The 12801-nt window shown below is 40.6% G+C and overlaps 1 protein-coding gene across 5 annotated transcripts in view; it reads right to left on the reverse strand.

The window, feature by feature from the left end:
* Window positions 1-12801, reverse strand: part of il1rapl1a (interleukin 1 receptor accessory protein-like 1a) — a 167673-nt gene that overhangs the window by 39752 nt on the left and 115120 nt on the right. The window lies entirely within an intron of this gene.

The following is a 12801-nucleotide window of genomic DNA, read 5'->3' on the forward strand; positions in this document are numbered from 1 at the left end:
GAGAGGGAGGAGCAGCTGCTCAGAGAGCAGGATTCAGGAGGATTACTGGGAGCTGCGTGAATGAAGCCGCAAACCACTCTGGGGGTGTTTTTGATAAGGAAATAGCATAACAACATGGCTAAAAGCTCCAAAAAGTCGATTTTGCATGATATAGGACCTTTAAAGTCTTACAGAGACATTATTTCAAATGATAAAATGTAAAATATCAATGTTGAGTCACCCAAAATAATGTTTTTAAGTCTATTTCTAAGCCCAATACGCATGATCCACTTTAACCTCTTAACCCTCACTTGAACTGAGCACATTTTCTCCAGCTTGGCTTTAACCAAACCTAAAAGCTTCTTGAAACAACAAAAATGAAACAAAAACGAGGACGAAAAATGCAACAATAGAGCAACAAAAACGTGATTAAAAAAAAACATGAAAAGGTGACAGAAACGCCACAAAAAAGCCACAAAAAAGCGATGAAAAACAAAAAAGTGACAACGTACCAACAACGTGAGGATGAAAGATCAATTTAGATGAGTTTTGTAGGTCATAGCTTTCAAATGAGGCGTTACACTGGCATGTAGGCGGCAAACTTTTAGATTTGGGTAAAGCTGATACGAAGATCAGAGAGAAAATGCAACTTCAGAACTTTTTTTTCTTTTTTTTTTTTTAATAAGACAAAACAAAACAAACACAACAACCTATCACCACATAAGTGGATACATACAGACTTCAGAACATTATAGATTCAGAAATTACAGGCAACTAAGAATAAATCTGGCTTTTTGATACACTTTTACCAGACTTGACTTTTGCTGCTCATAGTAAAACAGGTGGCCAAGTGTATAAAATTTCACTGACCATAGAGGAGAAAATCATCTCCAAAATACACACACTTTGCCTTTAATAGATTCTCTCAGGGGCACGTCGGTGAGTGGGCCAGTGGTTCAGCCTCGTCTTTATCTCAACAGCCCATCTGCTGCACGCTCACACCCACTGCAAATGCAAATGGAAGATCCGAACAGAGGCCCACTGAAAAGCTGTTTGCTAAACTTTGTAATCACAAAGAGATGTCGTGCTATCAAGTCTTCAATCACACCAGTTACAATTGGAAGGGCTGGAAAAAAGCGGGGAAAATGTCACGTCTGATAGTCCTGATCTGTCCAATTAAAACAACAACAAAAAACAATACAAGCCTTTGCAGAACACTTCAGCAAAAATACCTTCAATGGATGTTTTTTGTGATCATGCATAAGTTTTTTTTTTAGCTTTTTAAATAAATGTGTAGAAATAATATATATTGTTAAGAACAGGCCACTGTCTTTCCACACTGAGATATGTTCTTACCTGAGGAAAAAGACCAAAGATGTTGTTAGCATTAAGCCTCTCCTCCTCTCCTCTATGGGGTCAAACGGGGGTGAAGGTATGAGCGACCAAGCTCTTCCACGTTTCCCCTATTTAAATACGGTTAGGTGAGTAGTTACACGATCCAAGTATTGTTACACAAAATTAAAAATGTCAATTTCCTAAGTGAATCAAAAGGGGAACTATATTGTAAGGCGTAATAACACCTTAGGAGCACTTTGACGTCTTTGCAGTAAAGTGAAGATATCTCAGTATGGAAAAACGGTGGCCTGTTCCTTTAAAGTATTTGGGTATTAAAGGAAGTAACAGGACAAGAATAAAGAAAAACAAGAAAAGTCACTTGAACAAAGTGAGTCCTGATGAACTTCTAATATTCAATCACACATTATGGAATAATAGCTGAGATCTACGGTTCTCAATGAGTGGTCGGGCCCCAAAAGTAGATCCGTATCCAGAGCGGCGCAGGCCTATATAAAAATATTTTTTTTGCAGCCTATGATCTAATACAGATTCAAGAATGGATAAATGTTTTTTACTAATGCAAATTGTAGTGTAACTGCAAAAAGTTGTCATTAAAACTTGAAATAATATTTTGGATCACAGCTTAACACAATATGCTGATGATACACCATTAAAGATGCACTTATTTGGATAATAACACATTAATACACTGGTTCCCAAAGTGGGATTCGGGGCCCCCTGGGGGACCTCAGAGTCACTACAGCCCCCCCCCCCCCCCAAAGCTTGGCTCCAAAACAAGTACATTGAATACACTGATTTTTAATGAAAATGTAAATTGATTTGCTAAAATGTGTCACTTAAAATCAGTATTTAGCTACAGTCATTGTAGATGCTGTTTTCATGTAATTTGTAAGCTGTGAAATAACAAATCCCTTTTGAATAGAAAATAATTTTTATTGGGGGCCCAGGGAGATTTTTGGATCAACAAGGTGTCTCGGACTTTGGGAATGGCAGCATTAATAGATACTTTTGAACTGGTTCTTTTTAAATAATTGATCATTCTGTGATGATACAGTACTTTTACCAAAAAACAGGATAGAAACATTTCTCCCACCTCTGTTCAAATGCAGTGTGTTTGAACCAGCATATATAGCACATCTGGTATCAAAACCACCCAGGATCCCTCCATTGAGGAGAGAGGCCTGCTGCAGCTCAGCTATGTTTACCTCCAACAAAAGATTCCTTTCCCATGTTATTCCCTCATCCTCTGAGCTGCTGTTTGGATCCCTGTGCGCTGCAGTTCTCTCTCTGAATACTAATATGTCGGGCCCATGTGGGTCAGGTCTTAATCCTGTAGAAATGATTATCGCTGCATGGCTGGAACTTCTGCTGTAGGATATCATTACCATTCAGTACTTTTCCACAGCACACAGACGTCTCTATCTCTCGTTAGAAACGGAATCTATCAAACTCAAAATCACATGTTACAGCACCCAATAGGCAATTATTCTGTGTGTTTATTTACTACAACATAGAGGGGAAATACAGTACATCCATTTGTTCGGGATCGAATATGTTCATGGCCTATTTGATGAAGAGAAGAGGCTTAATACTATGTGTACAATAAAGGTGGGAGTTGAGTTTCCCAAGTGGGGTCAAGATATGGCTCCAGCTAACCATATGTATCATTATTATGGCTATAGATACATTAAAATGAATGAACAACCTGTTTTGTTTGTGGCAAAAAAAAGTTAAACAAACAAGCAAAACAACCAAAATATATAACTAATTAAAGGGTAAAAATAATATGATCAAGAACCAAACTGATTCCCACAATACCCCATGTTTGAGCTTGAATGCAATATATGTTCTTCATATTTTACCTGACTTTTCTGTTTTGCCTGGTGTATTTGGCGCTCGCCTTTCATAGGCATATAAACCACGGATCCATTTAAAAGCTGGATGATTGTCTGCACCCTTTACCGTGTTGCCAGTTTCACAAATGGCTAATTGTAGTATGACATGACGCCCAGAAAAGATTTTCCCAAAAGACCCACAAATTCAAAATGGATGGAAATTGCCCATTTGCCGGCCAATTCACATGAAACCCAAAACAATCACAAGCACCTGTGCATTTGTTCTATGGGCCACCTATTACCTGAAAACATGTGGACATATCTCTAAGGACTTTGATTAAATTGGGTTATCCCATTAGATGTTTAACTCATTGTTGGTTGGTTTGTTAGTCTAGCAACAAATTACCTATTTATACAGCTTTGGAAAAAAAACATATCAATCTGGTTTTAATAATTGCTGGAAAGGGTCATCAAAACAAAGAATCTGTATGACATGTGCAGATAACCTTGCGCTTGTATACAATCCTTGCCTAAGGCTCTACACTGTTCAGTACACCAAGATTTTAGGTAAAAAACTTTAGGTAAAACAAGACATACAGCAATTTAGTTTATTCCACTTAATCAAAGCTCCCCAAAATGCTGGCGGCGTTTAAAGGAATAGGCCACCGTTTTTATATACTAAGATATGTTCTTACCTAACCTTAGTCGAGTTAATATATACCCGTCTGGTCTTTGTCCGTGCGCTCTGTCACGCAAACGGAGCACATACGCAGCCTCTCCCACATGTCATATAGCTCCAAAAAAGCTCACAATAGAAGCTACCAAGCTCTTTCACGTGTTCCCTATTTAAATAAAGTTACGTGAAGTGTTTTCATGCGAAGTATATTTACACAGAAATGTAACATGTCGATTTTATAAGCAGATAAAAAGGGGTACTATATTGTGAGGCGTAATGATACAGGAGCACAACGTCCGCGCAGTAACTCCTAAAGACTTCCCCCGCTCACTTCCGTCAATAGAAGCTGCGTGACTTGTAGAGAGCCTTTTACAACAAGCAGAAAATGTATTTTCGGAAAGTGCTGCGCATTCCTACCTCATGGTCGAGGTCCTGAGTCCTGTGTCGTCGTCCGGGGTGAGTTGGAAATCTGTGAAACATTACTACACTATATACTTTCTGCTTTTTATCACAGCCCGGCACGATGCACGTAAAAGGCATTGTTCACAAGTTATCGACGCTTCTTCAACTGTTCTCTGCTAGCTCTCTACAATGCTTCAATAATGCATTCCCCAGCAGTAATTAATTTGTTATTTAAAATCCATATTCCAAATTCCATAATAATACACCATGATGAATATGACTTGACAATAGGCTTGATAGAAAAATAAGGACATATGCCTGTATTTATATTTTCATCTTTTGCTCTCCCATAGTTGGTAAAAGGTCTCATAATTGTATCAATTCTGAGTCTGCCATTTTACAACTTCAAACTGCCTTTGATCAACTTGACATACATTCATATTTAGCAAATTTGGCATTGAAAAATGCATCACGACCATGACGTTGCGAATAATCTGTTTTAGCGTTCAATACCCAGGCATCGAGCATCGGATGAGGTTGGTCTCACATCAATTTGCCAACTAAAACACACAGAGAAATAGAAGAAAAGAAATCAGAGGGTGATGTGCAAGAAAATAGGAGCTTAAACCCAAAACCATTGAGCAGCAAAAGAGCAGTGATGAGGAGGAACGGTGAGACTGAGCAAAAGTGACAGATTACTTGTGAGACACGACAGAACCCGGAGAACACACGGTGGGGTCGGGAGAGTGCATGTTCACCCCAAAACACAGCGGCGCATACGTAAAGGTGACTAATTTTCTCATTTTCCAGAACAAAGACGGAAACGGCTCTCTCTGAATGAACCTGATCAAGGTGGCACTTCACCCGCGCATTATGCTCCACTCAATACACAGCTGTTTGCAGTCGGCTTCACTCGGAAAGGTCACATGTGGAAGTGCCAACACGCCAAAGGTCCTGTTATCTCTAATAGGGCAACGCATGCGATCAGAAAGGCAATGACTCTAAGCGGAATGATGTGGTCCGAGGAGAAAGGGAAAGATGAATATAGTAACACGTCTGCAGCACTGGGAGGTTCTGGACTTTGCCTCCTGTGTTGAAAAGGGCATAGTATTAGCATGGAATTTAAGATGGCTGAGAACACTTTATTAGAGTGTTTTTTTCTAACAAGTTTAGAATTAAAGAGAGGTGGTATCACTACATGTTAAACCCCTCATACTGGATCAGTAAACACGGCTGGCAAATTAAGATCTTTAGACGCTGACGAAGCTTCTTGGATGCGAGGCAAGACCAGTCACATACTGTAACTGCAATAATCAACAGGGTGAAGCGTCTTGGCCGTCGATAGCGTAATAATAAGCACCAGCCAGTCTCAAATAATAATCAGTATGACATTCTCGAGTACAGAGTAAAGTTTGGTTTGGTTGTGAAAATGAAACAGTACTTTGAACAAACAGAGTGGTGGAGGTCTGCAGTGTTCAGCTCTTTACATAAATATGCATCAGAGGGCTTGTCCCCAGTCCCAGCTGCACTGTGCCTTGAAATACTGCAGTTCTCCCTTTTGTTTAAAGGGAGTCATTATTACCACAGAAGGTAGTGATTAAGGAAAGTAAAGCCGCTAGTTAGAATGCCTGCCATTGTTTAATACTAATAACACACTTTAGGAGTTGGAGGCTGCAGTTACAAGCGGAAGGAAAGAGGGAAGTGAGAGGAGGCGAAAATAGCCATAAGCCCTTTTCACACTGAGTAAATTGTAGAGTGAAACATGTGCCAAATTCATATGTTTTCACTCAATTTGATTTGGTGCACATTAGTGCTGCACGGCTGTCTTTGTGCATCAAGGTTAGACTGACTGCAACAAAGGAGGAGGTCAAGGAAAGTGTTGATTTGTTTGTGGGATGCAGAAAGAGGAGAGCCGCGTAGGAGACAGACAGTGAGGGAGAAAGTACATTACTTGTAAATGAGTCTCGGCTATTTACCCCACGCTGGGCTTCTCGAATTACTGACTATGTTCGGGATGCAGATTGCAGATGGCAATTAAAGATGAACTGTGCACACACACACACACACACACACACACACTCAGACACACGCACGAGCACGTTCAAGCCTCAGCTCTGCCCGCTCACGGCTGCAGTTCGGCACACTTCCACTCATCTCCATAGCAACATTGGCTGCGGTGGGCGACCGCGGTGACATCATGAAGATTGATTGTCATAAAAAGTAAGACAGGAGCGCGTGGAGGTGATGAAGGTGCGCTCTGTGCAGAGAGGAGGTGCGACCTGTCGGACGGGGTCTGCACGAACAAGTGCACAGATGAACAGAGCACTTTCCACAGACAAAGAGGTTTGACTGGGACATGAGCAAAGTGGGCTTATGGTAGTGTCAAATCATCTCCATTAACTTTGTCATGTAGACCTTTTTTTCAACCAAGTAACATTCAATTTCATACAAAAATCAATCAATCATCTGTTCACGATGAGAATAGCTAGAGATCGTGTCATCAAAATCACTAATCTTGTCACATCCCATAATAACAAACTGTAGTAGTTCAATGAATACATGTGGTAAATCAGATAAAGTTGGTGAGGTGTAAGTGATTGCAGAATAGGGAAATAACCTGGATGAAAATGTGTGCTTTCTAAGTTCTTAAAAACGTTTGTGGAAAGTTAAAAAGCGACGGTTTAACAGGCTTATACACTTTGGATCAAGTTATCTAATGTGTTTCCTGCATTATGTCATTATGTTCATTGTAGTTGATTAGTTTGTATTTACACTCTTTTGTGCTTTGACAGCACAAAAAGTCAGTGACAAGAACTTTACAGGCTGCTTTGGTAGTACAGTATTTAAGTTTGGGAATGTAAGAGCCGCCTGTTTGTTCCTTTCAGCCCTGTCTAGTTTTTGGCACTTGTTTTTCTTCGTTTTTCTCTTACGTAAGACAGACAGAAGTGGAGCAGGCTTCAAAGTGAATGGCAAAGCCGTCTTTTCCCTTGCTCGCTTTGCTGTTCATGCATGTCACTCCAGCAGCACTGCTTTCTCCACGGCTACCTCCACCATCTACTGCACATCGTCCATACTGTCCAGAAATGCTTTGTCACTAATTCTATACATTTTCACTTAAAATGGAGCCCTCTAGTGCAGTGGATCTCAACCTTTTTCTAATTTCTTCACATAACTCGTCAGGGGCGTTTCTAGGGAGTGGCATTTCTACTGGGCCACCCTAGGTGCCACCCCACACAGGGGGGCTGCAGTTGGAGGAATGAAAATGTGAAGTCTTGCCTAAGGCGCCAAACTGGCTAGTGCCGGCCCTGCTAATGAGAGCTAATCACTGATTGTTAAGACTAGCATCTTTATAGAATACAAAATAATATGAATATTAATGGTATAAGTGCAAGTAAAGCTAATATTAATGCTGTCTGGCACTTTGTAAGTAAAAAAAATCCCATTTTGTTACTCTGTTGGCATTAGTTAGTTATTGCTCTTCTTGGATTTTGGTTGGTTGGTCCAATAAGGACTTTCACCTCACTAATATGAAGTGGCATTTGTCATATATAGTCAGGGACCCAAACTCTTAAAACTGGGTTGAACCTGACACCGTCTGATATATGCTTTATTTGTGTTTTTTCGGTTAACTTTGACCCTAAGGACCAATAATTGGAGGGTCTGCTCTGCTGGAAATATCGCGAAAAAAAATTGTGGCCATTTTAGTGCATGCACCCTGTATTTTTATCAGAAAAATGTGAAAAACGACTTTTTTCCCTCAAATCCTCAGTGGGTTGAGTAGGCTGTCAATAAATGCATTCCAGATACACAGAACACATGTGCTGAGAACATCCACTGAAAAAATCGCTCTAAAAACACATTTCTACACATTTTTGCATCAATTTAATACAAAAAAATGTGGCGTTTTCTCACTTTTTTCCAATATTTGTATCTTTACTTCATTGGCAATCAACTATTCCACCCAGTTATGGCATCAGTCAATATGCCATTATTTTAAACAGACTGTAGACACATTCCACAGAAAAAATGATCAAAATCCAACCAACATTATTGGATCTGTGATGATTTAAAGACCAATAAGTGACCGACAGACTCAGAACCTCAGAACTGTCAAAAGTCACTTTTGACACTGGTCCATATTTTGGTTTAGGCCATTTCCAGCCCATTAGATAATGATTTACACCAATGTATTTGGTATCATTGGAAAGAAGACATTGTCATGTTTCATTTGAGCCCAAAGGTACTACTCTGTAACAATTGCCGTGGTAACCATAGCTCCTCAGACTCAAATGTGAGTACATTCTTTCACAATTTTCACAAAAAAATGTTTTACTATGTTTAACGCTGTTTCTTCCAGGAACATCACAGACACAAGTCTCTGATACTGGGCAACTCTCTAGACTCTGAGTGTTCAGGAAATGTATAACATGTCAGAACTTTCTCAGCTTAAGGCCTCACTGTGAGCCATGAAGTAAAAGAATGTCCACCTCATATGAGCCTCTCCCATAGAAATAAGCCTATATCTGCCAGGTTGGAACAGCTGGTGGGACTTTCTGACCAGGACAGGCCCAACGTAACTTGACATTACATTTATGGAGAACAACAGTTCTGTATTTTTACATAAAGTTGTTCATCTATTTTTTATATTATGTAACTCTTTATCTATCCTTTACTATGCCATATACACAATATACATCTGTTGATTTCACTCCAATATACATCCCTTTAAATCTGTAAAAAAAAATCCTCAAGAATCCAAGATAATTCCAACAGTGTGTCTTTGTAGACACCACATGGTTATGCCTAAAATACTACACATTTGTGATACATTAGATGGTAATGTGGTTGATAGTGTATTTGCAGAGGAAAACTGTGCTCTGAAGCTGGATTTTCCATAAACCACATGTTTACAATGAACAACAGCCTTTTTACTGTTTAGTAAATTAATAAAGTAAATAATTTGATGTAGTCCGTTCACTAAAGTTGGTTTATTACATCACTAATGCACGGCACAAAACTAAAGCTTAGGGCTCGTCCAGGACTAAATCACAGTGGCAGTCGTCTGAACAAAACAGTCCATACTGGATTAAACCATTTCTCTTCGCTTTTCTGAAGTTGTTTAAGTTCTTTGTACATGTTAAAATTGTCACACTTTAAAAAAAAAAAATATATTCATGTATTTCAGTTTGGGTTATAAAGGACCTGCATCATGCTATTTTACTCATTCCAAAGTAAACTATAAACATTTATATGATATATTGTATCTCTATTTGTGAGAAATATAAGTATTTTCTGGGGTTATATTTCCAACCCGGAAGACAAGACACTTGGACTCAATTAACTCCGCCCCCTGTCTGCGCTCATGCAACATTAGCAGTAAAATAAATATAAATATCACAGCATTAAGTGAAGTTACTTCATGATGCAGTTATAAGGAGTTGACGTCTGCCTGACATTATCGTTAGGTAAGAAAAAAGAACAGGTGTGTCCAGAGTAGGTTAGAAAGAGCTCCTTTTTCACATCCTTCAGTGCAAGCATGACGTCTGTTCAGACGCTCAGGGGGTGCGTTTGTTTTCTCCGCAGGGGCAGCGCGGACGTGTCAGGCACTTCCTATTCTTTCTTTTTTTAAAATTAATTAACTTTTTTTTACAAATTAAAATCGGGTTTTCCAGCAGAGGGCGGAGCTGCTCAGAGCAGGATTCAGGAGGATTGCTGAGAACTGTGAGAATGAAGCCAAAAAACACTCTGGGGGTGTTTTTGATTAGGAAATAGCACAACAAAGTCGATTTTGCATGATATAGCCCCTTTAATGTTGTGTAATTTATTTATTTTATTCGCTGGCACATTGAATCTGTACTACCCACAAGAAATATGCTTTATGAATGATTAAATAAAAAGTAACTTTTATGACCAGAGTTTCTAGGCGCAGCCAGGGACCGGAGGGTTGCTGGTTTGGGAACCTCAGGATCTCATCTCTGCTGTTTGCAGATGATGTTGTTCTGTTGGACCTTCAGCTGCTCTGGTTTGCAGCCGAGTGTGAAGCGGACGTAATTAGTTACCTTCACAAGATGGCTTGGGGTAAGGCAGTTACATGGGAGGAGCTTGGAATAGAACCACTGCTCCTTCCTGTCAGGAGCGGCCAGATGAGGTGGCTTGGGGACACACTGGATGGACTATATCTCTCTGTGGCCAGCGAATGCCTCGGGATTCCTTCAGAAGGGCTGGAGTTAGTGTTCGTGAAGAGTGATATCTGGGAATCTCTGCTTTGACTGCTGCATCCATGACCAGACCGTGGGTAAATTGTAAGAAAATGGATAGATGGGTGCAAACCTGGGTCAAAGGGCTTTGCACAGACGAGAATCCAGTAGAATCCAGTTCCAGTACTCTAAAACACCTCAGTACTTCTAACCTAGCTTCTGGCTCAAAATCTAGAGATAGTTCCACAGGCAGCGTGATGGCTCTGCTCGTGACAGGTTTCTCTGAAGCTTGAAGGACGAGTCAAATGCAGAGGGTAAATTTGGGAGTCTATGAATACATTAAATACTATACTGGACTCCAAAGAGCATTGAAAATATTATTATTAAATATTATTAATATAAAGACAAATGCCATCAAGAACATTTCAGACATTGTAAAAAGTTGTGGATCAAGTGAGGCTGAAAAATTGAACCACACAAGGCAGGACTTGATCACCTCGACTGGGTCGTCTGGATATGAGAGTATGATGTAGAAAGACCCAAAGTACCCCCAGGAAGGTCACTATGGATGTTTCTGAGTTGCACCAAGTTTGTTAGCACTGGCCTGAATATATTAATACAGGAGGAAGAGGAGCTGACCAGTGCAGGACACCATGCTCTGACACAGGGACAAACCCAGGAGGCGCTGCACTGTTTTCAGAACAGCACTGAGAGCAGGCAGCCAGGTTTCCTCTGGGTACTCCTGATCTCCAAAAACATGGTGGTCAGGCAGCACACTCAGTCGCAGCGACTCAGGGCTAACCCACAGAGCCGGTTCTTCCTATACGCAGACTACGCAAGGTGCGTAGGGCCCCCGCGGAATCAGGACAGTAGTTTGATGGATAGACGAGAGTAAAGCCGTGTCTGTGGCCTTTTTGTCTCAAAGAGGAGTTGAATCCACACTCTCTGAATGTGCACAGTCTATAAGGCCTGCTACTTTTTTCGGTTTTCGGTCATTCGGAAATCAAGGTGCCAGAGTCTGGAGGAAGACTGGGGAGAAGGAAATGCCAAAATGCCTGAAGTCCAGTGTCAAGTACCCACAGTCAGTGATGGTCTGGGGTGCCATGTCAGCTGCTGGTGTTGGTCCACTGTGTTTTATCAATACAGCTAACTATCAGGAGATTTTGGAGCACTTCATGCTTCCATCTGCTGAAAAGCTTTATGGAGATGAAGATTTCATTTTTCAGCACGACCTGGCACCTGCTCACAGTGCCAAACACACTGGTAAATGGTTTACTGACCATTGTATTACTGTGCTCAACTGGCCTGCCAACTCTCCTGACCTGAACCCCATAGAGAATCTGTGGGATATTGCGAAGAGAAAGTTGAGAGACGCAAGACCCAACACTCTGGATGAGCTTAAGGCGGCTCTCGAAGCATCCTGGGCCTCCAGAACACCTCAGCAGTGCCACAGGCTGATTGCCTCCATGCCACGCCTCATTGAAGCAGTCATTTCTGCAAAAGGATTCCAAGTATTGAGTGCATAACTGAACATAATTATTTGAAGGTTGACTTTTTTTGTATAAAAACACTTTTCTTTTATTGGTCGGATGAATTATGCTAATTTTTTGAGATAGGTATTTTTGGGTTTTCATGAGCTGTTTGCCAAAATCATCAGTTTTAAAACAATAAAAGACCTGAAATATTTCAGTCGGTGTGCAATGAATCTAAAATATATGAAAGTTTAACTTTTATCATTACATTATGGAAAAGAATGAACTTTATCACAATATGCTAATTTTTTTGGAAGGACCTGTAGACCAGTAGTCGTCCTAAATCCCAGTTGGACAATGGCTTAGTGGTTAGTGATTCTGATTGATTGAATTGCGGTCATTATTTTCCACTTCTGCCCTGCTTTACTGTACAGTGGAACTGTTTTTGGCCGTAAATAGGTCCGCCCTTTGCCGAATAACCATGGGATGCTACTGTAGGGCCCCATGTGGATTTTTGCTTAGGGCCCCAGAAGGGCCAGCACCGGCTCTGCTAACCCAACACCTGAACACAATGTCAGTGTACAATTATACACTGACAAAGCACTTACTTATACTTATATCCTGTGGACTGTAGCTTCTTTTAGAACAACGTTAAAAAGTGCATTCATTTCTGCTATTCAACTTACTGTATTTTTCGCACTACAAGGCGCACATGAAAGCCTTTAATTTTAACAGTGCGCCTTATGTCCTGGTGCGCTCTTTGTATCAACTTCTGGCTGTGTTTACACACCTACAGGTTTACAGGTAAACCAGCATTAATTAGTGCGCCCTGTATTCCGGTGCGCCTAATGGGGCGAAACACACGGTAAACTGTGAAACTAATA

Source organism: Gobius niger, assembly GCF_951799975.1.
Source record: "Gobius niger genome assembly, chromosome: 9".
NCBI lineage: Eukaryota > Metazoa > Chordata > Actinopteri > Gobiiformes > Gobiidae > Gobius > Gobius niger.